This window comes from Octopus sinensis, linkage group LG10 (assembly GCF_006345805.1).
Source record: "Octopus sinensis linkage group LG10, ASM634580v1, whole genome shotgun sequence".
Lineage (NCBI taxonomy): Eukaryota > Metazoa > Mollusca > Cephalopoda > Octopoda > Octopodidae > Octopus > Octopus sinensis.
The window spans coordinates 53059191-53084190 of record NC_043006.1 but is presented as its reverse complement, the minus strand read 5'-3'; the positions used below and the strand labels follow the sequence as shown (position 1 = coordinate 53084190).

General features: G+C 35.8%; 1 protein-coding gene across 1 annotated transcript in view; it reads right to left on the bottom strand.

The window, feature by feature from the left end:
• The window catches only part of LOC115216330 (hydroxysteroid 11-beta-dehydrogenase 1-like protein), a 187044-nt gene that overhangs the window by 161306 nt on the left and 738 nt on the right, over positions 1-25000 (bottom strand). The window lies entirely within an intron of this gene.

Sequence of the window (25000 nt, the reverse complement as noted above, 5' to 3'; positions counted from 1 at the left end):
GGTCTATGCTATCAATAATTAATTACTAGAAGTGTTTATAGAAATTCATTTTCAATGAAAAGTGAATCACCCGACATTTCGGTACGTTGCCCTTTACCTGAGAATGTTGTTGCTTTGGTCGATTTCCTAAAAAACATCCTCATTTATTTTGCCTACTCTCTGACGAAGGACATTAACCTGAAACAATAGATTATTTCCTCACAGTAGCTATTAAACTTATAAATTTCTTCTATAACTCCACTGCAAACATTTTATTCGTTCTACTACACCCCGTCCTGCCTTCTGGCGAACTCTCTTCCATTTTATTGTTCTTTGCTACAACTAAACTATCATCACAACAACAACAACTACTACTACTACTACTACTACAACTAAAAACCACATCATCATATTCATCATCATCATAACAACTACGAGTTGTTATCACTACTGCCATTAGAGCAATTATTTCTTCTGCAATATTTACCATTGAAATTAAAACCGAAACGAGACTCCGAGGGAGTCACTACGAGGTCACACGGTCTGCTAGAAATAGCACCAAAAATCCCTTAAACTACAGCCTTCCGTCGTCCAGAAAAGGAGCACACTAGATAATGTGAGCCTGCATTTCCCGTACCTACGTAAAAGACCACCACTCAGAACTTACATTGAAGAATAATAATTTGCACCCACGGGAGCGTTGTATTCTATTGACTTCACAAGTCGTCTCGACCGCTAACTCCAAAAGTTTCATTCTCTCTCTGTTTATTTCCTCGTATTCCTTTCTGTTGAAGAGCGTAGGTTCGAAACATAAAAGACTTCCTCACCTTCCCGAGCGTCAAACTATATATACATACATGTGTGTGTGTGTGTGTGTGTGTGTGTGTGTGTGTGTGTGTGGTGTGTGTGTGGTTGAAATTTATAGAAAAGCAAATGACGAAGACAGGTGTATAAACGACAAGCAGGTGTATTAGTTTGTCGCTCGTGAAGGTGAGAAAGTCTTTTACGTTTCGAGCCTACGCTTTTCAAAAGAAAGGAACACGAGGAAATAAACAGAGAGAGAATTTTAAATAATTTGTGGATTTCGCGGTAAGCAAAGAATTTTGCTAGTTACAAAGTCAGTAATTGCATGACACTATTTTCTGTGTATTGTAGGCTAATGCCGTGTCTGGCGAAAGTCTTATCGAAAGTGATACGATAAAATCGAAATCAGGTGATTCAGTGGCAGGAGTTCACCCCCGCTTGCAATGAATATTGAGTGTGAGAGCGCACTGAATAAGCCAACTGGAGATGTCCCCTTAGGTGTTAAAATAGTTATATCGTCGGTTCTCAGAGAACACCCACGTTAAAGTTGCGATGAACACTACCATATATACTCTCTCTTTTACTCTTTTACTCTTTTACTTGTTTCAGTCATTTGACTGCGGCCATGCTGGAGCACCGCCTTTAATTGAGCAACTCGACCCCGGGACTTATTCTTTTTGTAAGTCCAGTACTTATTCTATCGGTCTCTTTTGCCGAACCGCTAAGTGACGGGGACATAAACACACCAGCATCGGTTGTCAAGCAATGCTAGGGGGACAACACAGACACACAAACACACACACGCATATATATATATATATATATAGATATATATATATATATAATATATATATATATATATACATATATACGACGGGCTTCTTTCAGTTTCCGTCTACCAAATCCACTCACAAGGCCTTGGTCGGCTCGAGGCTATAGTAGAAGACACCTGCCCAAGGTGCCACGCAGTGGGACTGAACCCAGAACCATGTGGTTGGTAAACAACCTACTTACCACACAGCCACTCCTGCGCCTATATATATATATACTTTTTACTTTTTGAGGATATGCACATAGTTTATATTCATATATCATGATACATGCATTCATTTATGCTTATTATAATATTAATGTGATCTTTTCTATTTGGCGGCCAATTTTCAATCTCTTCAATTTCTGTTCGTATTGATTTCATATTCAGTGTAATGATATAGTTTTATATGTTAATCAATGCCATGAAGTTCGTTTTCGCCATAAATCAACAAATTTTGGATGATTTTAACCAGTTGTAAGCCACAGACATACATTTATACCTGTTTCCATAGTAATAAGCCAAGCATGAGAACTCTTTTGTCTGCGAGAAAGCATGTGTTGACAAATATATTCTATTCATTGCGGTGGTGAGATGTGTTAAAAATAACAGCTAAATAGGCCTTAAATCACGACCCCTAATTTTTTGTTTTGGTTTTTGCATAATTGTATGAATTCCCGTGTGTAGAATACGTAAAAATTTTCTGAAAATACCAAAAAATAAAAATAAGTTATGAGGGATTATATGGCATGCGTAAAGCAGAATTCCGCCAGTAATTCATTTGTTTACAGTTGACAACACATGCTGTCATGCACAAAATGACAGCTTCCAAATCCTGTTTTCTGACTGGGTGAAAATTATCAACCTTTAGACCTCTATAACTTTTTTTAAAATTTTTATCTGAAAAGAGTGAAATATCTCCAGCGATTCAGCTTGGAAAAATACATTAATAACTAAATTTTAAAATTTTCAATAAACTTTGAAATTTCCTCACATGCAACCAAATAGAAAAGATCCTATTGATATTCTTGAAATGTATATTCCATGTAGTATTGAAATGATCGTAATTAAAGAATCAAATGTAATACTTAAATTCCAGTCGTTGAGTTCTCCTCTGTGTGTGTGTGTGTGTGTGTGTGTGTGTGTGTTGTGTGTATGTGTGTGTGTGTGTGTGTGCGTGCGTGCGCGTATGTATGTATGTATGTATGTATGTATGTATGTATGTATGTATGTATGTATGTATGTATTGAAATGCTAGTAGGCTCTTCAGCAAATGAAGAAACCGGCTAACACCGCACTTTACAGAGGTCCTCGGTAAAGAGTAGTAAGACGTTCCAAAAGTTCAATACGCAACAATTATCATTGTTATTATCCAAATGCCATTAATGGAGCTTCTGGTTCTTCTGTTAGAACTCAACTAACCTCCATCGAGGAAGAATTCTAATGGATAAAATGTGAAAACACGCTTTCATTCCAACGGTGGGACTTTTACATCTTTATCAGAAACAGCTCCTTCCTTACAGGAAAGCATTGAATAATTAAAAATAGAAGAGAAGATACATACATATATACACACATACACACACACACGCGCGCGCATACATACATATATAAATACAAACATGCATACACACCTAAGTACATACATACTGTGTGTGTGTGTGAGTGTGTGCACGAGCGCGTGCGTATAGCTTAGCAAGGACTCCTGTGGTGAACCCAATTTTCATGCTATTACATATTCTCTCTACTTCTACCTCCCTTCTGTCCCTATATCACTAACGCTAACAGGTGAAACATTAAACATATGGAGGGACTGATCTAAAAACCATTTTCTCCCTCTCTCTCTCACTATTCCCCTACTATTTTTGTATCTGAGTAGTTTTTATTTGTTTCTTATACGAATTAACTCGGCTTTCATTTCATACTCGAAAAGATACCGTCTTTTTCATAATGACTTGTTGCTTCCTTACTTCTGTTTCTTTCTTTCTGCCACCCTCTCCCCTGCTTCTCTCCCTCTATCTTCCTCTTTCTTTCTCTCTTATCTTTCTCAAGGAGATAAAATAGACAATTAGAGACATAGAAAGGGAGATAGAGAAAGCGGGAGAGGAATACAATTTATTTGTTAGTTTGATACTTTTGGTGGGAGGACTGATTAGTCGTGCGTACATATATATATATATATATATATATATATATATATATATAGATAATATCGGAATTCTCTTCCTCCCTTTTTCTTATCATATATATATATATATATACACACACTTATATATATATATACACTTATGTATGTATGTATGTTTTATCTTTTAATTTGTTTCGGTCATTAGATTGCGGCTCTGCTGGGGCACCGCCTAGAACAGTTTTAGTCGAACGAATCGACCCTAGTACTACTTCTTTTTCATTTTCACCCTGGTACTAAGCGTTATTTGCGTTCGTTTCCTACCACTAAATTACCTTACATGGTTATTTTTCCACCCTAAATGTTAATGTTTCTGATAACCACCCACCCGCATCCCATTCTATTAATGGTGCGTATCACCATTATCATTCAAGTAGACAGCAAAAATATGTACACCTCTCTGTACTTAGCAATAAGTCCTATTTACCCTCAATGGTCGCTCGTGGTCGCTCGTTCTGCTAGAGCTAGCAGCTAAATCTTATTTCGATATGTAAAATTGGTATATCAGCAACAACTGGAATATGCACATACACCCATTTCCTTTTTTCTTTTTTTTTTTTCCTATCTTCGATTGCATTGTTTACAAACATACATTCATAAAAGAAATGTCATAACTTTCAGTGCTGGCTCTAATTTCTGAAGAAAAACTTTTTAAATTGATCGAATCGCACTGCTAACACAGGTAGGACACAATCAGTATTGACTTATAAGACTTAAAATATATTTGACAGTATATTATGATTGCATATTGAAATACAATGTTCCTACCAGGAATTAAGGGGGGTGTATGTGTGTACATAAATACACACATACAATACATATATATATATATATATATATATATATATATATATAAATATATATATATATATATATATATATATATAAATATATATATAAATATATATATAAATATAATATATAAATATATATATAAATATATATATATATAAAATATATTATATATATAAATATATATATATATAAATATATATGAATATATATGTATATAATATATATATATAGATATATATATATATATATATAATATATATATATAAATATATATGTATATATATATATATATATATATATAGATATATATATATATAATATATATATGTATACACACACGTATATATATATGCATACATATATGTATGTATACATATATGTATGTGTATATATATATATATAATAAAACATTATTGGTGAATGATTAATCTACTACAAGATTATTCATCTTTCTATTTCACATAATATATATATATATTATATATATATATATCTATATATATGGTGCCTCAACTGAAGTACCATATTCATCTGAATCTAAATTTTTGCTGAACTCATTTGTATCTCCTTAACGATGATGAATTTGTATATATATGTATCTGGGTATATATATATATATATATATATATATAATATATATATATATATTAATATATATATATATATATATGCCCAGATACATATATATACGTCATCATCATCGTTTAAGGAGATACAAATGAGTTCAGCAAAAATTTAGATTCAGATGAATATGGTACTTCAGTTGAGGCACCAGGATTTAGTACGGTATTATTCATACAATTTCAAAGTAAGGTGATTAAAATCAAAATAAGCAACAAGGATATCCAGAGGTAATGCAGTACGCTCGTTTCTTGCAACTCCATTTAATTGAACAAAGCAATCATTACATCAATTTAAAATGCAGAGCAATCATCAGCTGCACAAAGACAGAATTTAATAAAATGATTCTTAAAATTATATAAAGAAAATATTACGGTTTTGATGATGAATCTCACCTTATCAAATATCAGTAAAAATTTATGAAAATTTGAAGTAAAAACAGTTTATCTTTTGCCTGGGTATCAGAAACATCGTCTGGAGATTTTTCGTTGAAATCTTCTTTAAATATAGTTTGGTATAGAGTTCAAAGTGTAAGAGAGTAAGAGAGGGGGAGTAATTGGATAGATAGATAGACAGACAGACAGACAGACAGACAGACTTTCAAATATGAGTTCTCGAGGAATATAAACAATATCGAACACGCACAACACAAGTTTTATTTTGCTCGTTCGTGGGAAGGCTCTGCGTAAAGGCGTAAGAGAATATATTTTCTTCATATGCCATGTGTTAAAGTAACTGAAAGACAAAGACAAGTGAGATAACTCGCATCAGATCCCATTCAGGAACGACAGAATCGATGTTTCGTCATGTTGGTGACTTGTCAATACCGCGTACTCCAAATGAGGCCCGATGCAAGCTAAATCGCTCTGATTATATGCAAAATGATGTAAGAACTATCTGCTGCTGTGTCCCAGATAGTTCGTGGTAGGCCGCAGTTATAGGAAAAATTAGTTGGGGGAATTGTTTCGTAGTTTGTTGGTCGCTTCTTAAGAGAGACGCACCTCATTTCCTTTCCAGAACGATAGCATTGAATATTGAACTAACGATGTTTTGGTTTCAACTCTATTCCTGTCTTTTTCTTCCTTTTTTCTGTTTTTGTATCTCTTTTGGATGTAAATTGTGAAATTATGTGAAAACATTTTTCTCGCAAAATTTCTGACAAAATGTTTTATTTTCCCCTTCATCAAAATACCTGCAACTCCAAGCACTGTAAAACATTTTCACTAGTACTCACTTTGGTGATAATTATTTCACATTCCTTCACTTACATGTTACGTCTCAGATTTCTCACCCCACTCCATCATTTCAATCACCTTCTACACGGGTGAATAAGGACAAAAATACATTCTACATTATTATATGTGATTCTTTAATTACAACTTTTACTAATTTTTTCTAGCATTAAATTCTACGACTATTATCTACTTCCTGACTATTAGATATTTTTACTGTGTTCCAGTAAATTTGATAAATAATTAATTTTGTCTCTTTCAGGGTTTTCATACTGTTCTATCCGCACCGTTACGCATACTGGCTTAATCTATCTCTGTTTAATACATTACTGTTGCTTACCATAACTTTTCAATTTTTTTTTTATTTTCATTCTTTTTTCTTCCATTCCTTTATGCTTAGATTTACCTTTACCTTCTATCCCTACTAACCCTTCTGTTTTTGTCTTTTTATTTAATATCCCTTTTCTCATATTTCACCATGTTCTCAATTTACGTATTTCTCTCCGTGCATCACTGACATCACGTGCTCTCCTTCCACTCTCTAATGAAAACCTATAAATTTCTTTTTAAATAAGTCGGTTTTATTTTAATAAAATGTTAAGAATGAGGATCTCCACAATCAACCTTGTCCCATTGCACAATTTAAGAGGATCTAAATTTCTTAGAAGCATTATTGGGACTCCTACCTTCAGAAAAAATTTATGTGGAAGAGTTCTAGGAGGCTCAAGAGAATTAAGGAACTCTGTTGGGTAATGGACAGCTTGATTTTCGTCAAGAACTGAATCAACTGACTTATACTTCTTAATGATTATTGGAATTTTATTCTTTAATTCATGGTTAATCTTTGCTACTGTCTCATTTTTTGGGGGGGGGAGCAAGAATTGCCCTTTCACACAACCATTTATGTGAATTATAATTATTACTTAAGGTTGGAAATACCCTGTTCTTCAATTCAGCTGGGGAATTCACCATGACAGCAATATGAGCCAAACTGATATCACCATACCCACCAAATGGTACTTTCCCATTTCCTAATTGGAGGATCCAGGTTGAAAACTGTTTTACACATTGGTCCCCATGTAATAAAGATCGCACATAGTATTGAAGGAGAAATTAAGTGCTTTATTCGATAGGTCTGAAAACTTAATGCACGCTTTTATTTCATCAGATCTTGTTCGTCTCGGAATGACTGGCAATGTCTGTTTCAAGTCTCCAGATATTTTTATTTAATGATTACTAATAGTGATTTAATGGAGTTTTGGTTGCTATTTCTAGCAGGTCAAGCTATATGATAGAAACTCCTATGTTGACTTATAAGCTGATCAGATTTTTATTGTTTAAAACTTTTTTAATAGTTAAATCTGGAAGAAAGAACTGTATTTATTGCCTTCGCAGACCCTCAGAGACTAGTATGTTCAGTATAGTTGATATCGTCTTGAAAATGACTGGCAAGAAAAGGAATTCCAGGGGTAGATAGACTTAATTCAAGTGGCGAGAGGAGTGGAGACGAGTGTGACCGAGATGGCCCTGGGTGGAGATCCTGAGATCAGCTGTCTCCAAAAAAGCAGAGGCTATTGTAATTAATAGCAGTAAGAAAAGCAGAGTAAGAAGACATCCTGTCTACGGATCAGATACCTTGGAATGTGTTAGTAAATGACTCCACACTAGTTAGGTGGTCTATACAGTGGGCAAGTTGAAGGTGTAGTGGAATATTAAATAATGACCTTTTAGCTTGTAGATTAGTTTTCCTATTCAGTGTATCAGTTCAATGTGTAACTTGAAATTCGAGCTATAAATGCTCTTATTTGGCCTTTAGGAAATCTAATGTCGTAATTTCATGCATCACAGCTCAGATAGTATTGCTATTGATATACGTGATGTTCGAATGTTGTTGGTGTGCCTTTGTAGGAGCTGTTGTTGTTTAGCCCCAGGTCAGCTTTGATAGAGAAAGCTTAGGGTCAAAGGCATTCGAGCCATGAATCGTTCATTATGTATTTCTTAAGGATGTATCGGGCTACATACATTGTCTGTGTATTTCCTTTCTCCAGAAAGAAAACTGTGGTTTAAATGAGATATGGCTTGTATGTCTTGCGCATCAAGAACGTAATATAAATTAGACTGATGTTCTATGAGTTTACAAAGCGTTTGCATCATATATAATGTTAATAGAATGTGCGGATTTGATTGGTGTTCTGATTCTCATAAACTATTTGAGGGTCCATTGTGTTTAAATTTAATCCAGTTTTCAGACGTTAAGAAAGGACAGGAAACACCTATCTTTAGATACGATGTTAATGGTTATGTTTATTAAACTATCTTTTACCGAATTATCAACTTCAGACTATATATTTACAATATTCATATCTACACGATGTTTGAATTGGTGTGATCTCCAGTTTTCATCAAGTGTCTTATTCTTGAACTATTATGTATATAATTACGAAAAGACAGCTGATGATTATCAGTGATGAAGTCTGCTGAAATTCTTATGTAAATGTAATTATTGTAAATAAACCTCTAAAACTGACGTTAGTAGTCCTGAAATTTATAAACTTATATAACAACTCACATAAGATATTTAGACATTTAAATGGTAGGTTTGGTTTGGTGAGATTTTCATCTTAAGTTTTGGTGAACCAGCAAGTCATTGCGCCCAAAATTAACTATGCTACGGTCAAATCGAGACCTCTTACATTGATTCTGAAGAGATGAAAATTTAATTCGACCACAGGATGTTGGAATATAGAATTCAAATTTTTTGCATGCTACAAATAGTAGTCAAATTCCCCTCAAATTACAACCTAGCATTTTCAAAATAAAGGAAACATTAGATAATATAATCCTGAGAATATTGTCTGAAAATGAGATGAGAAAGCTGACTTAAGGCTAAACAATAAATGAGATTGATCCTTTACATTGCAGTCACAAAATTAAACACTCATTCAATGCATACTGAGAAACCAGTAAAAGAATAAAAGAATACGCACCACAAAATAAGAACAGCGTTAAATGTTCTAAAGAAATAAATACTGATACCTCTTATCCAACATAATGACACTAATGCTTTTTTTTTCTTTTAATGACCCAGAAAATTAGCCTGCGCCTTGTAAACATGAGGTCGGCGTAAGTGATAGTTCAATACGATTGGAAGCACTCCGTCGGTTACGACGACGAGGGTTCCGGTTGATCCGAATCAACGGAACAGCCTGCTCGTGAAATTAACGTGTAAGTGGCTGAGCACTCCACAGACACGTGTACCCTTAACGTAGTTCTCGGGGATATTCAGCGTGACACAGAGAGTGACAAAGCCGGCCCTTTTGAAATACAGGTACAACAGAAACAGGAAGTAAGAGTGAGAGAAAGTTGTGGTGAAAGAGTACAGCAGAGATCACCACCATCCCCTACCGGAGCCTCGTGGAGCTTTTAGGTGTTTTCGCTCAATAAACACACACAACGCCCGGTCTGGGAATCGAAACCGCGATCCTATGACCGCGAGTCCGCTGCTCTAACCACTGGGCCATTGCGCCTCCACTTCAATACGATATACATATTCAGTATTGATTTTAAAATATAAAATATATAGATGTACAAAAAAAAAATGAAATGAAGTCGCGAGCTCAAGGAGTTAGGAGTGTTCATTAGGGTGTTGGTTCAATTCCTAGACCAGATGGCGCGTCCTACATCTCAAGTTACTCCACTCTACTCAGCTGTGATGTGCGTTTACCGCTTGCTCGCGCAAATCTCAATTTCCCCAGCTGTCACATAATGGATGCTCTACTGGATCGATAGTGAAATGACTGAGAGGACGTCTACATCCGCTCGCAACTACATAGGTGACCTAAAAAAAATTAGTGAAAAATATCCTCTTTTCAAAATACTTTACTGCTGTGCTGCCACACACTTTTCAAAACTCCGAGGAGGGTATTAACAGAAAATATCCAACAATTTGGAATGTTTTTAATCTGGTCAGACTGAAATTCAAAGCAAAGACTTTTGCTTCAATCATTAGGGAACTCTTATACGCTAACGATTGCGATCTAGTCAGTCACTCTGAAGTAGGATTGCAGTCTCTTGTATCTGCATTTGACTCAGCTTTGGATGATTTTGGCTAGAAAAAAAAAACGGTTGTAAATATGGTTAAGTTACTTGAGGTTGTTGACTCTTTCATCTACCTAGGAAGCTCTGTGCAAAATGATGAAAATCTGGACACAGAAATACCTGTGCGAATTAAAAGGGTAACACAATCATTTGGTGGTTTGGAGTCACGCATTTGGTGCCAGTGACATAAATAACAAAATTGGCTCTCTACAAATCGTTTGTCTTACCATCCTTGTTGTATCCTTCTGAAACATGGACATGGACGTGTTATGAAAGACATTTCAAGTTGTTAGAACGATACTAACAAAAATACCTTTGCCACATTTTAGATATTAAATTGAGCTTTGGTACTCCATACACAGATGCCTTTGCGTCTTCAGGCAACACTTCAATTAAATCAATGATTCTGAAAAATCAAATGAGATGTTCTAGCCATATTATTCGAATAGCGGATGAACGCACACCCAAACATCAGTTTTATGGCGAGCTTACAGAAGAGAAACGCAATCGGTGTAAACCTAAAAGGAGGTTTAAATACGGCATAAGGGCTACCATGACATCACTTGGAATGGATTCAAAGACCATAGAAACCCAACGAACCAACCGTGTGACAGATTGTACCGGATTACATATTAGCAACATTGTTCAACGTGATCTGATATAACATACATACATACATATTCATGCACACACATAAAAACACACACGCGTACAGTGTACAAATAGACAGACAGACAAATATACAAATATATAAATACATTCGTGCACACACAAACATATATACAAATATACAAACATACGTGCTTACGCACAAAATTTACATACATAGATACGCGCACACGTACACACCTACACACACACACACACACACACACACACACACAACTTAAGTATATATTACAGTAACATCTGATATAATCTTGGTTGTATGAAAAGGGACTTTTATGAGCCGGAAACAGATCTTTGTCTCCGTAACTCTACTCCTCAAACAGTAACAGTTACTACTCTAAATGATCTTTTACTTGACTATCACTTGACATCGTGTACAGCTCTTCATTTCACTTGGACTGAGAACACTTCTTTTGATGTTTTGTCTTTTTTGTTTTTGTATTCTATATTTGTCTTCAAGTGCCCATGAGTCTTTATAAGGCATCCGACACTGGAAAAGGAGTGGACTTAATTTTTTCGAACTGGAGACCTGACTTACTGTGGATGATTACTATAGAATGGGCTCTGTCAGTTGCGTAAATAATAAGGGAGCAAGTGGAACGACCGCTCCCCTTAGCACATTTTTCAAAATTGGTGCCTTTTCAATTTTTTTTTAACTCTTGTTCACTTGTGCGATAAAAATTGCATCTCATTTTTTTTTCTTTTTGATAATTGTAGGGCCCTGGAAGATCTTTCTGGAGACTTTATTTGACCAACCTCCCGTGTTTTTGTACTGTATGCTTAATCTCCTGTGATGTGTTGGTGGCGGTTGACACCTGAAGAACCAAAACAGATCCCGACGTCATAACTTCTCGACACTGGACGATCCCGTGGAGTTTCATCATTGTCGCGTCACACCTATATCACTAGTTGTAAGTTTCATGCATAATGATATTTTTTACTGAAACATGAACTTAATGAATGTAGGATACAATTACGTATATTATCACTAATGAAGTATTACGCGTAATATAAGAGAAATGAGTTTAAAATTGTTTGGTATGTGTCACAGGAGTGTAGGACAACATCCTACACAGGACAACCCTCCCACCACCACCACCACTACTACCACCCCCATGACATATACGCACCCCCAGGACAAAACATGTACCCCCAGGATGAAACATCCCTTCAGATTAAAAAAAAAACCTGCACGAAACCCCTCGGACAAAACCCCCTAAGCTAAAGTGTGAAATACGACAAGAGCTCCTCATATTTTTTCTGGTTTTGAACTTTAATAGCATTGCAATATAATTTAAGTAATTTGTTACTGAAGTAATCATGAAAAATATCATAATCTTTCTTTGCGTTGGTTCACTCCACATAATCATTGTTTGTCTACCTGAGTACCTGTACATGGGGGATTACAGTACTCGAGTACACAACACAATAATTATATGGAGTAAAACGACACAAAGAAAGATTATAATATTTTTCATGATTACTTCAGTAATGAATTAATTAAATTATATTTTTCTTCTAATTTTAATGGTTTTACATGATATTAAAGTTCAAAAACAGAAAAAAATGTAACTGAGAAGGTTTTATCCGAGTGGGATTTTGTCTGTAACCCGTGTCACGACGCCTTTCTTTTCACGTGCTCGCTACCCACTAACTTTAGAACCAGGCTATGCTACTGGATTCTGCTAAAAACACCCTAGGTGCCGATGATGATGTAAAACCGGGTGACGCATTAAGATTTAAACGCGGGATGCAAAGAGCTGGAACAAACCTCGCAAGGTACGTAGTCCGCCGTCTTTATCGTTCTGCCAAACTACCACCCTGGGCTGTTACGTCTATATCGATATCGAAAGATGAAAGATAAGATTGATTTCAGTGGGTTTGAAAGCAGTGTAGAGAGTTGAAACAAATACTGAATAGCATTCCATCTAACGTTCGTGCTGGCAGAACTGTTAAAGCATTGGAAAAAAAAAAAAAAATACCTTGCGATTTTGTTACGGCACTTTATATTTTAAGCTCACATCCCGCTAGGGTTAACATTATCTTTCATCCATCCATTTTTTTTTTCTTTCAAGGCCTGGAATTTTAAAATGGGGCGGAATCGATTATATCGATCCCAGTGCTCAAATGGTACTTATTTTCTTGACCACTATGGGATGAAAGGAAAAGTCAGCCACAGCGGAACTAGAAGAACTACCGCTAAGCATTTGTGTCCGACATGCAAAATATCCTGCTAGCTTCCCACCTTAATGAGCTGGTGGAATCCATTAGCACACCAGGCAAAATGCTTTCGTCCGTCTTAACGCTTTGAGTTCACACACCAAGGTTGACTATGCCCTTCATCCTTTCGATAGTATAAGTACCAGTCAAGCACTGGGGTTGATATAATCGACTAGTATCCTCCCTAAAATTTCAGGCCTTGTGCCTATAATAGAAAGAGGTTGTTTTTTATTCTTGCATTAGCAATACGGTTCCGTCATGGATTAGCTAGTGCGGATATTTTTCAAGATTTAGATGGGCTTTATTAATCTGTTTATAATTAGCTCAGGAAAGGTGAGTGCTAAGTTTCTTTTAATTTTTCTCGCATATTTAACAAAAGAAATTTATTTTGAAAAGTTACATATGTTCAACTAATATTCAACACAAGTATATCAGTGTAAAGGCGGCGAGCTGGCAGAATCGTTAGCACACCGAGCGAAATGCGTAGCCGTATTTCGTCCGCCGTTAGGTTCTGAGTTCAAATTCCGCCGAGGTCGACTTTGCCTTTTATCCTTTCGGGGTCGATAAAATAAGGACCAGTTACGCACTGGGGTCGATCTAATCGACTTAATCCCTTTGTCTGTCCTTGTTTGTCCCCGCTATGTTTGGCCCCTTGTGGGCAATAAAGAAATAATAAGCATACCAGTGTAACACCCCACTAAACAAGCAAAGATCCTACCTTTTGCAAAAGAAAGAAAAAAAGAACACAAATATGATTTAAGAAAATATTAACAACCTGGTAAAATAATTTTACTTCCGTCGTTATTTTTTTTTTTTTTTATATAATATAAATATTAGTGAAGTTAGCGAAATTGACGACTTGCTTAACAACCAGAATGCGCTCACAGAAAAGTCTTCGTTGGCATCTAAACTGCGGACAAGCTCATAGTTTTGCATTTGCTTGTAATAACACTTTTGAATGTGAACAAATTGAGAATAACACATATTTTGCAATTTTTAACAAAATAATCGTAGTTTAGTACATTCAAGAAAGAAATAAAACGGAGCCATCAATATATGTAACGCCCAAAACGGAACGGGTTTCCTTATGTCCACAGAGGAAAACTAGAACTAGTCCTATCGGGACCTTATCTCCGTCCATTAGTCGAGGGAAGAGTTACTGTACTGTACCCGGTCGTTAAAACCGAAGACGAGACGAAGAAGAAGGTCGAGTCGGTAGGTCACATTGGTGTTGCAATACTCAGATCGACAAAATTCGAGGGTCACAGTGAAATAATATTAACTCCGACGAAGTCTATGTGTGTGTGGGTGTTTGTCTTCCATCACCGCTTGATAACTGGTGCTGATGTGTTTACTTCCCTCTAACTTAGCGATGCGACCAGATAGACCAATGGAATAAGTACAGGTCTTAAAAAGAATAGGTACTGAGGCTGATTCGTTCAACAACATTTTTCAAGGCGGTGCCTCAGCGTGGCCTCTGTCTAATGACTGAAACAACTAAAAGATAAAAGATAATATCATTTCCTACTTCCACTCATACTGAAACTATTCAGACCCATCCTTTTCTTAAGTACGTCATCACTTATCTTTTTTTATTTAAATCATTATCGTTTCTATTTTGAATCTTTTGAGAACAATGAGTTAAATATTACACGTTCAGAAAGCAATTGTTGTTTGTTCCTTCTCAAGTCATGCCTGGCTCATAGGGCCGGTTCCCGATTTTCTTAGCGTATAGGTTCCCCACCTGGACGGGACGCCAGTCCGTCGCAGGTGAGCTGCAATATATATATGTAGCTCATCACTGTATTTAACACCTCATGTGATTATTTCTTATGTTGAAATCATTACAAATATTCAGACATTTTTCTATAACTGTTTAGAAACACTACTGTCTAATCTGTTCACTACTGTCAGAGAATCTCTCTTTCTCTCTCTCTCTCTCTCTCTCTGACACAAACATGAAGGGAACAGCTCTACAAGTTATACTTTCCTATTTTTCTCACGACAAAACTAAACTTCTTCCACTTTGAAACAATTTAGAAACATTAATGTCGATTTATCTCTTGTCTATCACATTATCAGTCACGCACATCAATAGATCCGAAACACAGACCGTGAATCACCAATTTTCTTGTCTTAGCAAAAAAGTAAATAAATAAATAAACTAAAATAAAATAAATATAAAAAATCATTAAGATAGACACTTGTCCTCTTGTTGAACCTGATTTTATGGTTTACTTGAAGTATTTCAATAAAAGAAAAAAGTAGTACATAGGTGATAAGGTGTTTGTGTTTGATGTTTACTAGATAAGTATTGTACGTAGCAACAAAGAAATACCCTCCTTCGCCTCTATCACCTGTATGTTGCTGTGTACGTTTTCCCCCCTCCTCAGAGGTTGGTTGGATAGGTTAAACTGGACTTAATTACATTAGTTGTAAAAAACTCAGGACACGGTTCTCTCATTTTATTTTCAGAACTAGTGTCTTCCGGGCAACACTATCCAACGTGCATCCCATCATTTTCTTTCTTCTTTTTTTTCTTTTTAGAACAAATACACTGGTTTAAGGAAAATTTTGCACCTATCGCTACCAGTTTTAACGAGTACATAAAGCAGGGATGGGGAGACTTTTTAGTGCGGCAGGCAAAAATTTCCCAAAAAAAGGTCCGCGGGCGGGTCACAAGTTCTAACTCATATCTGTGTAAATCTTGTATATAGCTGTGTATAATTCGATATACATTAATAAAGATACGTTTAACACATTAAATTAACACGTAACATTTTCATTAACGCCGCCACCGAATTTAGGACGTTTATATTATTTATGAGGTATTCTATATCTTTCAGCTAGAGTGCAGTTGGGTCTCAAGAGGGTGGTACAAACCTAGCAATATGTGTTTTATAGTGAAAACAAAATTTTCATTCAAATGGCAATTGCCGGACGATTTCTGTTCGAGTCTAACCGTTTAAAGTCAAAGTGGAAACGCGACCTATGTCGCAAAGAGACATACGAGTATTGTATAAATTTTATAACTGAAAAATTAATTATATTTTGTGCATACGAGTATACCAGCCTGTGGGCGCAATAAAATCGGTTCGCGGACGTAATTGCGCCTGCGGGCGGAGGTTTCCCTACTCCTGACAGAGCACGCAATGGGAAGAATTTTTTATACCAAAGGTGAATTATAAGTGAGTCAAGAACCTGTAAAGTCATGTCTGTGCTAAGGAAAATAATGAATCTTTGATTTTATTAATTCATAGATTATGCACGCAATTACACTAAGCAACATTAATTAAGAATGCATTAATTAACTAGATTTTTTATAATGCTTTAATTAACCTTATATAAGGGTTATTCAAAGAAACATATTAAATTACTGTTTTGATCCTCATACTTTAAACCTTAAACTAAAGGACTTCGTCAGAGAGTAGTTTGAAATTTAAATATGGGTAAATTATAGCCCACGGACCATATGTTCTCCGCACTTGACAAAGGGACATTGGCGTACATTCAAGACTGGATAGAGGAACGGCTGAGAGAAATTGCTCTCAGGCGTCTTCAATATGGATAAAGAAAATTCAGCTGGACTTCACATATTGTATTTAGTTACACTAATTTTGATAACTTGAAATTACTCTTGTGAGGAGTGGTTAAAAAGTAATACTAGTCAAGGGAAGCAATTTCGAAATTCAAATAGAGACATCCTATAAGATGTGTCTTACCTTTTGATAAGTACAGTGACTAAACAGTTTAACTTACTCGCGGACTAACTGGTTGCTTTGATGGTTGGCGCCCATGCCTTTGGCGCTTGATAATTTGGGTATCTCTCCTAGCATACTGTAGTAATCTCTGCCCTTTGGATTGCGCACCTCTAGAAGAGGGTGGGGACTGTCTTCTTCAATAAATGCAACCATCACTGTATGCTTCGCAGCCACGTGGTTTATCTGCTGCACGGCACAATGAGTAACGCTGCGATGGACTGGCGTCCCGTCCAGCTAGGGAACACATACACCATTGAAACCAGGCCCATGAGCCTGGCTAGGCTTTAAAAGGGCGCATTTATACTATATATATATATATATATATATATATATATATACACACCATGGTAACGACCAAGACTATTGGATGTTATTATACATCGCTCGTCACAAAGCGCTTCTCATTGTTTTAGCTTCCGAATGATGCCACCCCGTGGTAGGAATGATATTCTGCCACAGGGTTACCCATTTATAGCTGAAATGCTTTGTTCAAGAACACAACGCATCACCCGGTCAGGGAACCGAACCGACGAGCTAGCTATCGTGAGTGTAACGCCCTAACCACTAGGCTATACGCCTTCATGCCACACACATACACACACATATACATACATACGCATACATATATATACATGCGATAGTAGCGAGCAATGACAATGGTGCATACGCGCGCACATCATATATACATGTGTATGTGTGTATGAGAGAGAGAGAAGGATAACGAAGGAACACACGGATAAAGCATGCGCAAAATGTGGACACGCTCTTCACTCATTTAAATCGTCCAAAGATCATAATCTGGCGGCTTTAACTATAAGAGTGTTTATTTTCGTGGTGTCAACAGTAACAGCTGCTGGGAATAAATGACCGAACGTAGCGGACGATGACAAAAGCAAACGCTAACAGAAAACAACAAAGCAGAAAATGAAAGTTGATATATATAAAATATATACATACAAATAATGGTCTTACTGCTATGAGACAACATTGAGACAAGACGTGTGGAAGTAACGCTAACGAGAAATGATATCTTATAGGACTTGAAAACGAAAGTAGAAAGATCGAAAGAAAGGTGGTAGGATGGAAGAAATAAAAAGCAAGATAAAACGAAAGTTGAAAAAATAAGACGAACCCAGGGCCATAGTCGTGAGCACAGCTGTGTGGTAAGAAGCTTGCTTTCCAGTCACATGGTTCAGGCCCAGTATAAGTCACCTCGGGTGAGTGTGTTCTACTATAGTCTCACGCAGACCAAAGATTTTTGAGTAGATTTGGTAGACAGAAACTGAAAGTGGACTGTCGTGTGTTTGTGTGTGTATATATATATATATATATATATATCATTGTGTTTGCTCCCAGCACCGCTTCACAATGGTGTTGATGTGTTTACGTCCCCGAAACTGAGTGGTTGGACAGAAGAGAACGATAAAATAAGTACTAGGTTTAAAAAATAAGTACTGGAATCGATTCGTCCGACTAAAATTCTTCAAGGTACAGCCTAATGACTGAAACATGTAAAAGATTTAAAAAATACAATATAATTGGCGAATAGATAGAAAACAAAATTTGCTTTGTAGTATTTCTTTCTGTCGGGTTATGTTCCTTTCCGTAATAGGCTGATTCAGCTTTGCTCTCCCTGCAATAAGTACCTTGATCGTTCGGTATAACTGAAAAAACCTTTTTGTGGTGCGTCACAATGGCTGCAGTTTAGTAATTGAAACTAATAAAAGAATATATATTTGTCATTTGGGGGTTGATGCACAAATTGTTTTTGTTGTAGATTTCTATACAGAAAATTTATATATATATATATATATATATATAATATATATATATAAATTTATATAAATAAGGATAAGATTGTTATTTAAATACCGATCTTATCAGGTATCCAGCATGGGAATGAAAACCTTCAAAGGTAATAAATATCATTAAAATTATAATCTAGGGTATCTAAGAGATACTACCATGCTGGAAATAGCAGCCAAAACTTGACTCTAAAACCACATTAAATGTTCATCCAGCACCAGGAGAGAAGACAAAGAGACAAAATAAACTAGCAAAAAAAATTACTGGATAATTCCAGATCCAGGATTTCTGACTCTACATAAGAAATGCTCTGCCTTCATCGGTGGAATATACTCAGATAGTACATAAATACAAATATTATATACATATGCGTATGTGTGTGTGTGCGTGTGTGTGAAAGCGCATGGCTTAGTAGTTAGAGCGTCGAGCTTACGATCGTGAGGTTGTGAGTTCGATTCCCTGACCGGGCTGCGTGTTGTGTTCTTGAGCAAGATGCTTTATTTCACGTTGCTCCAGTTAACTCAGCTGTGGAATTGAGTTGCCAAGCTGTATCGGCCTTTGCCTTTCCCTTGGATAACATCAGAGGTGTATGCATGGGCAACTGCTGGTCTTCCACAAACAATCTTGCCCGGACTTGTACCTCGGAGGGTAACTTTCTAGGTACAATCCAATGGTCATTCATGACGGAAGGGAGTCTCCTCCTCATGTATATATATATATATATATATATATATAATATATATATATATATATATATATATGGGGTGTGTATATATACATATATATATACATCGACTTACATTAATAAAATAATTTCTTCCACTTTGGTTAGATTTGATCAACTTAAAGTTTAAGCATAAAATTCTTTATATTTTGGCATCTCAGTAATTCAGGGGCTTAGCGTCGTTTTCGAACCTACTAACCTTTTATATATAAGTTGTAAGTTAATGATCATTGTAAATTATAAATCACAAATATTAGTGAATTTTTAAACTGTTCCCACTAACATTCTGCATATATGGTTTCCCCTCACTTTAATTATTTACTCTTTCTAATTATCAACGATCCAACTGTCTTTATTTTATTTTAATTTTAAAAATATTATTAATTTCATTTGCATTCGCAAAAATGCTTTACTTCTCAACTTTTTCCACTTCACAAAGCCTTTCTATATCATTACGATCTTTTTAAAAATACTATAATATTTTTTTTTAAATATAATATTATTCGATATGACTTCAAGTTTGTAAGTAGAAGATATTTTAAGCTTTCTCAATTATTAAACTATTTTAATCGATTAATCATCCCTCGGATAAGAGAAATGCGACTATTTGTAACTCGCCCAATACAAACGTATATCTTGAAACGATTATAAGGTTTTATAATACTGCTTTTCTTTGGATTGTAATATTGGAACGCTTGAAACCTAACAAGCCGATGACTTTATTATGTATTTTGTATTCCCATGATAAAGGAACTTGGCCTACGAAAATCTGTCAACCACTTTGATTTATGTTATATTTTGAGCACTTATTACGTGCGAGGGAACAACCGTTCTCCTTTTTTCTTATTCTGTATATATATTTACATATACATACATAATATATATATATATATATATTATATATATATATATATATATATATATAGGATCTTTTCGGTTTGAACGGCAGTTTTTAACATAATTTCTAGGTAACTAAAAAATTTTAAACTTCGTATACTGGTAGAATGTGTTTATAGAACATCTTTTTCTCTTGGCTTTATTGAGAAAATTCTATAGTTTGTAAGATATTTGTTGTTTTTTTTTCTTCAATTTCTGCAATTTCAACCAATCAATGACCGTCTATTGAGGTGAAAACATTCCGTGCGTATGAATATGTCCCTCGTTTAAGAAACAGATTGGGTTTATTTACATTTGTGAAGAAAAAAAGATACCCTTCCCCTAACCCTAACCCTAAATTAGATTGAAATGCAATAGATCGGTACTAGGGTTATAATAATTGGTGACAATTTCATATAACACCGCTAGAAAAAAACTGCCGTTCAAACTGAAAAGATCCTATATATATATATATATATATATATGTATATATATATATATATATACGTAGAAATGAGTTGCGACGTCACTGGTGCCAAGATGTATCGGCCTTTGCTTTTCCCTTGGATAACATTGGTGGCGTGGAGATGGGAGGCCGGTATGCATGGGCGACTGCTGGTCTTCTATAAACAACCTTGCCTGGATTTGTGCCTGGGAGGGTAACTTTCTAGTTGCAATCCCATGGTCAGTCCTGACCGAAGGGAGTCTCAGCAACATATCTACATATATTTATATTATACTGGAAAAGGCTGGTTTATTGGATTACCTTGTGTTTCCCATCGGTTTGAACGGCAGTTTTTAACATAATTTCTAGGTAACTAAAAAATTTTAAACTTCGTATACTGGTAGAATGTGTTTATAGAACATCTTTTTCTCTTGGCTTTATTGAGAAAATTCTATAGTTTGTAAGATATTTGATCGACTTTCTTTTCAGTTTCCATTTACCGGATACACTCACAAGCTTATGTGCTTCCTAGGCTATTATAGAAAACACCTGTTCAAGGTGCTGTGCAAGGCCACATGGCTAGGAAGCAAGCTTCTTAACCACCAACCACGCCTGTGCCCTTTTATTATTATTTTTTTCGTCTCATGAAGAAGGCTGAAGAAGACTCTCTTAGGTCATGAATGACCATGGGATTGCACCAAGAAAGTTCCCCTCCGAAACACTAGTCCAGGCAAGGTTGCTTATAAAAGACCAGCAGTCACCCATGCATACCAGCATTCCTTCTCTATACCACTGATGTTATTAAAGAGGAAGGCAAAGGCTGATACAGCTTGGCACAAGTTACGTCGCAACTCATTTCTACAGTTGAGTAAATTGGAGCAATGTGAAATAGAGTGCCTTGCTTAAAAAACACAAAATATAGCCCGGACTAGGAATCGAACTCACTACAGCATGATTGTGAGTCCCGTGCGCTAACTACTGAGCCATCCGCCTTCAGCATTTTCGAAGCCTCTGAGACTTCTAGAAGGAGAAGGAGGGAGTTATTCTCAGACTAGGAAATCACACTATTTGGTATTCAATATACCATTGCCTCATGGGACAGTGACTTGTAAGAGCCAAGTCTTAATAGCTATGTTTTGTCGACTCTGGATTAATTGTATTTTACTGCTCAGTTTTTGTATACGGTACAATTGTATGGAGTATTTCTTCTTTAAAGACGAGACGACTTACAGCGTTTATTGTTTGAATAGAGAGAAACCATTGTTGTTGGTATTTCTGTCTACATCTTAATCTTCCTGAAATCTGCCATCATTATTTACGAATGTCTGTGGTGTGAGAAACTCCTTCTCCGACAAGGTAGTCATATTTCCTGTTTATATATTTCACTGCGACATTTTATTTTCTCATTTTCATTTCTTTGTAAACTGCAGTTTGTTATGCATTAATTACACCACATCCTGTCCATACTACACCAACCCTTTGCCCATGTCTTTTCCCCCAGATGTAAACTATACCCCCATGAAGACACCCTTTTCGCTCATGTTTTCCCTCCAGCGTAAATTATACTATAAACATTTAGTCTTACCCAATTATTCCGCTTTCTAAGTCACCCTTCTTAGGCTATCGAATAATTTTTTTAAAAAACTTGCTTTCACCAAATTCTATGGAAAAGAAAAAATATATTACAGTATTTCTTATCTTTAGGTTCTAAGCTCAAATCCTGCTGAGGTCATCTTCGTTCTTTATCTTTCTGCAGTCGATAAAATATAGTACTCGTCAAGTACTGAAGGTAATGTAATTGACTGTTTTCTTCTCTGTGCCTATGTCAGAGACAATTATGTAGTTGGGATTCCATTAAAAGAATCGATTGTGTTGGATAAAATGGTTTGGTATTTTGTTGTTTTGATTCCAAATATGTTATGAACTTTAACCCATAAAATCCAATTACATTATGGATTCAAATCTAACAGAAGCCAATCTCTGTGCTTCCTTCTAGGATTGATAAAATAAATACAAGTCAAATACTGAATCTCTCTTAGATTTAAGGCCCAGTATCTTTAGAAATCGTTATGTAGTTGGAGTGGAAACACCACTCCTCTTTAATTCAGCACCAACCGCAATACTTCTAAAATATCTGAAGTGCTCTCTTAGCGTATTCGTACTTCGAACATACACGGTGAACTGAGAAAATTTGAGTTGTATATAATTATTCATTGCTGATGACCACTAGATCGATATAGCAGTAGAATTTTTTTTTTTTTTTTTCAATTATCTACTTTTAATGAAAACAGCAATTGCGGCAGACAATCTGGTCTCATTCAATGCTATAAATGCATCTTGGTTTGTATAACGTATTATATGGTTTAATTCATATTACTATTTATAGTACAATTGATTGATAAAAATAGACAAACAAATAAAACCGTAGGTATGTAAACGAGATGAGGACTGGATCAAAAGTTTCACGAGTTCAAATTGCGCTAAGTTCGACATCATCTTGCTGTTTAGAAAATTTTGTCAAGTACTAATTCGATAAAATCTATTATTGTTAATCAACTCTTCTTGCTGTTTAGCCTTAGGTTGACTCTTAGAGTAGATTTTTGATCAGGGTCTCCGAAAGAAATATTCGCTAAGTGCAAAGAGATTTCTTTCGGGCCTCACTTGAAAGTGGATGAAGTGGCCTTGCTCCAACCTGAATCTCTGGACAAATGTACCGAGAAAACCCCACTTTCATAGGATCAAAGGTATTTCAGCCATGACTTTCTTATTTTTAGGGTATCAAAATTGTTCTCTTAATGTACCAAAATCACAAATCATAGCAATCGGAGCATTCCAGCTCTCATCCCATAGGAAAGATTTTAAAATGACCAGCTGGTGGATCATGCGGGACTCGCTAACATACCACCACGACCCACCGGCAGGACGTGTGGGAGCACCAAAAATTATCCAGATACTTTATTACCAACTTCATTTACAATCGGGTTAAAGATGAGGAAAAGTTGCCTTCAACAATAACTAAGCTGACCGATTTTTACTCTTAAATATGATGCAACCAAAATGATAATACAATACTTGCAATATCATGATTTCAAACAGTTAAGGAGAAAATAACGAGAAATCAGAAATTATTCATTTAATTCCGGTTACTAATTTTTCCCTCACCCAATATATATATATATATCATATGCCTTTTTGTTTGCTTGTCAACCGGCGTTGGTTTGTTTATGTCCTCGTAATCTATCGGTTCGACAACAGAATACATATCAGACTTAGAAAGTAAAAGAAGTTACTGATGGGGTGGGGGTCGATTTCTTCGACTAAAATCCTGCAAGTCCGTGCCTCAGCAAGGCCGGAATCCAATGACTGAAACAAGTAAAAAAAAACAGTCCTAAATATTTAAAAAAGACGAGATGGTCACGGCTGGGATGCTTGAATGTAGAGTTGAGGCACAGCTAATCACCACAAACATCAAACAACTTACTATACACACCTATTGGCCACCAATAACTCTAACCACCGTGTTATAAACTCAGCGATCCCTACAACACATCATTCACCATTTTACAGAGAAAATATCATCCCAGTGCGTGCGTACGTGCGACTGTGTAACGCCGTAGGAAAAAAAATTGTATTGTGAATTTGTATTCAGCTGACCGAATTAAAGTTGGTGAAATTCGAGTTCTGTCAAGCATGGACATATGTGTCACGCTTGAATCATTTTTCCCGACCGATGATTCAATCTTGATTCGAATGCATCACAATAGATGTAACTCACAGAATTAGCCACTACTCTAACCATTCCTTACCATTTGCGTGTGTGTGCATGTATGCATGTTGTATACACATGCGAAGTGTGTGTAATGCATTTATATGCCTGGTATATGAATGTACTTGACCTGCAAAAGTGGCCGTTGGGGTTGTTTAGCCCAGGTCAATTCTTCTTTTACAGCCTTATGATCAAATGCCTTCCAGCC